A 3,965-nucleotide genomic window follows, 5' to 3' on the forward strand; every position below is an offset into this window, starting at 1 on the left:
TATATCACTAATATATATATCTATTGACATCCATACGGTTGGATCGTTGAAAAATATTTTGAAAATAATCGTAACACTAATTCAGGATTCAACACTAGTTAGCTGTACTAGTCAAACTGATACTTGACTGTTAAAATGTCAAACCAAATAAAATTATTTTGATATGAATTTTTCATTATATCACTGATATATATATATCTATTGACATCCATACGGTTGGATCGATGAAAAATATTTTTAATATAATCGAAACACTAATTCAAAATTCAACACTAGTTAGCTGTACTAGTCAAACTGATGCTTGACTGTTAAAATGTCAAACCAAATAAAATTATTTTGATATGAAATTTTGGTTCTATCACTAATATATATATCTATTGATATCCATACGGTTGGATCGTTGAAAAATCTTTTTAAAATAATCGTAACACTAGTTCACGATTCAACACTAGTCAGTTGTACTAGTCAAACTATGAGAATCGCTGTATTCAATATGAAGAATATTCTAAATCTTAATATTTTATAAATCCAAATTTGAATCCGTTAAAAGTATAATATAAAAAATATATGTATTTATAATTTTAATAATATATAATTATTAAATTTTATTTTATTATCTTTTATAAAAAAATTTTACAAAAATTATTATATAAATAATAATATTATGTTATGAAAAGTGTTTCCAGATTTTTATTTTCTTAAAACTATACTAGTTGCGCCGCAGGAGCCACACATTATTAGGGTTTTATTCCCAATCAACATATATCTAAATTCTGAGGGAGAAAATGAAGCCAAAAACTCAATCAAATGAAGCCACACTCAGCATCAGCAATACCTCTGGTAATAGTTTTACTAACATGGGTTTTGTATAAAATTGGGTATTTCTTAGTTATGTAATCAATTTTAGTTGTATAATCGACTATTTTGGGTATTTGGGTGAGTAGTTTTTGTTTTCTTATCGATTTCAGTTATCTTATCGATTTCAGTTGTATATTCTCTTTTTCGATATTTTATTTGTTTCAATGATAATTGTTTTGTTCAATTGGTGATTATAGTTGTGTTGGATAGTTGTATAGCTGGATATTTGGGTTAAATCTGTATTGTTTTACTGGCTTATGAATGAGATGAACTTGACTGCTTGAACACCATTTTGAGATGTTCTTTTTTTCAACTGTTTTTTGATGTGAGATCATAGGGAGGAAGAGAAGGACAAAACTCTGAAGAAACATCTATGTATTAGGAAGATTTCACATTACTCCATCTGAATTGTTCACCCATTTGCAAAATATCGGCATAAAATTATTTTTCAGGCCTGTCAAGAGGTGTTCAGTCTGAGAGCTCATCTCACGGTCAGATAATTTGTCAAAGTAATGAAAATCCAGTGAATAGTGTACTAAATATTGTTCAAGATGAATTCCGTTGTCACTCTTAGCCTGATAGTGAGGAAACAGATACTAATATATCTAAGATTATTGATGAAAAAAAGATCACCCTTGTAAGTAGTTGATGTCTTTATTTTGATATGATTTATCCTTGTTATCTAGTATCATTGTAATGCTAACTATTTTGAGCTTTTTGTTTTAGATTGGACTATTGTAATACAAACTCATCCCCATGGGTGAATCCTCAATCACCAAACCAACACTTAGGTTGCTCAAGCCATTTGACGAACTCTTTGTTGATTCTCGGGTATTACAATAATCCTTTAATTTTACTGATATTCTAATTTGGGATTAAATTACAGGACTTGAGAAAGCAGTTTAATCCCATGTTTAAATATATTCATGTCTTTTGAGCTTGCAGGATTTCCATGTTGAAGTTATGGAGAAGTTTATTTCAGGAAGTAGTGTGCCTACTGTAACTCTTTTTAACCAAGACCCAAGTAACCATACGTTCCTTGTCAAATTCTTTGACAGCCCTGATGCCAAGGGATATCCATTTTCCGCTTTTTACAGTAAGAAAACCTGAAATTTTAATATGTAGACATTGTCTCCGTATCTTGGAACAAATTTTAGATGCAGTAGTATACCAACCTTTTCATATATATATATGCCAACAATGCAAGGAATCTGTCACATACACTAAGAGTAATATATAGTGTAATATACATATAATGATGTTGATGTTCTCTACAAAGGAAAGGGACTAGGCTGTCTCTTGGGTGATCTTGAGGCCAGTAAAGGCGCTTTCCAGGTCTATCTCTTTATCCATTTTATCAACCTTGTACTTCCCCCACCCCATAATCTCCTACGCAAAAAAGTAACCAAGTCAATGCTAAAAAACCCAGCTCCTTCAAGAAAATATAATAATGACTCTAACGTAAGGTACCTCACTAATTGACAAGAAAATATAATGTTTGTAAAGTTGTTGGATAAGCAAGAATAAAATATAAAATGCTTTTGCTTAAGGACACAACATATGCACAATAAAAGATGACAAATCCCAGTTTTTCCCCAAAAATGAGAAACATAAAACTATGGAACGACTAAAACATACCATGTAATCCTTCAACCAGGGTGCGATTTTCTCAGCTTCCATATTTCCCTTGAGATAATTCTGATTATCACTAGTCTGTACAAGAATGACGGGAACCTGATATTCGCTCAGCCCAAAATACTGTTTGTTCAAAACCAAAAGGAAAACCAGCATGTCACATTATATTTAGTCAAAAAGTAAGTACAATGGTGAGGGGGATTGCTTTGAGTGTTCGAAGAGATTGGGGGTTAAGGGTATTTTTAAGTCGGGTGCAGGAGTTGGAGGTAGCAGTTTTTGGAGCTCTCAATCTGGGTTCTGTGTACTGTGTTTCCAGGAGTTTGCGAGCAGCTGGTTTTCGAGATGGGATTGCTTGGTGTCTAAGGTGTGGTGCTGTAATCTCTGTGGGTTTATGAAGACTTATGCGGCTCTGGTTCTTCAGATTGGGAGGCCCTGGAGTTTCACTGGTTTCTTCATTAAGCACAATCTGGGGATTTTTTTAGTAAGCATCGAGTCTCTTCACGTGACTTGGTCTGTGCGGGATGGCTTGTTTTTCTTGAGTACAAATTGCTTTGGGAAAATTGTAGAGCTTCGAGTTGTAGTTTTTTTGAGGTGTGGTTGATAGTTTGGAATTTTTCTGTGGGATTTTTATGCAGCATATGCTCCTGGATGTTGCTTTGTTTTTGGATATGGCTTTGGTTCTCTCGAACTGGGATTTTGTGGGTGGAGCTCCCGTCTTTTTCTGAATTCCTTGGACTTATTTTGAGGTCTTCTTTGCTTGACACTTGGAGTTCCAGGTATTTTTGGTTTGATTTTTTAGTTGGTTTTGGTTATGTTTTGGGGCCTCTCTTTTGGTTCTATTCTTGGTTGTATATCTATTTTCTTTTTGTGCTAGTTTTTTGTCTCTTAGAGGCTTGTTTTTAGATATGAGAATTCTTACATTTCTCTTTGTATATTCTTTCTCTTATTATATTTTACGAGGCTAGACCTCATTTATAAAAAAAATGATGTAAAAATCTAGTTAATTTGTGATTATGGAAGAAAATTCATAGATGTTTCTAAATTTAGATTTATTCAATTGCGTGGATGATTACTTGTTATTTGATTTTGGTTTCGGATTAAGCTACGATTGTATGTAGATCGGTATTTGTGATTGTACAGGTTTAGGATCCAATTTGAAATCCGAAAATGCTGAAAACTGGAAAATTAGTATTTGCTTATTCTGGAAAAGAAATTTACGACGGTTGTTCTTCATACATTCCGTCGTAATTATTCTAGTAAACTAAACTTACGACGGCTGTTCTTCGTATATTCCGTCATAATGTAGCCATTTTCATATTAATTTTTTTTAATTTTCATTTTCCAAGATTGTAAGCCCCGCCTTCTAAAATACGACGTTTTTTCTGTCGGAAATTTCTAACTTACGACGCATTTTTCCGTCGTAAAATTATGTTTTATCTTATTAAAAATGGGTCCCGTAAAGTAATATCCGA

The 3,965-nt window shown here is 32.7% G+C and overlaps 1 long non-coding RNA gene across 3 annotated transcripts; it reads left to right on the forward strand.

The window, feature by feature from the left end:
* Positions 1-742: 742 nt before the first annotated feature.
* On the forward strand, positions 743-3,447 carry LOC141702599 (uncharacterized). Of its 3 annotated transcripts, XR_012567196.1 has the most exons (5): positions 750-840; positions 1,196-1,495; positions 1,585-1,689; positions 1,804-1,954; positions 2,810-3,447. It is a non-coding gene; the product is annotated as an uncharacterized LOC141702599 (long non-coding RNA). The 3 variants fall into 3 exon arrangements; XR_012567194.1 differs by having other exon boundaries at positions 1,804-3,447; XR_012567195.1 differs by lacking the exon at positions 1,196-1,495 and having other exon boundaries at positions 743-840; positions 1,804-3,447.
* The last annotated feature ends 518 nt before the right edge of the window (positions 3,448-3,965 follow it).

The sequence above is a fragment of the Apium graveolens genome, unplaced genomic scaffold (assembly GCF_009905375.1).
Source record: "Apium graveolens cultivar Ventura unplaced genomic scaffold, ASM990537v1 ctg5309, whole genome shotgun sequence".
Taxonomy (NCBI): domain Eukaryota; kingdom Viridiplantae; phylum Streptophyta; class Magnoliopsida; order Apiales; family Apiaceae; genus Apium; species Apium graveolens.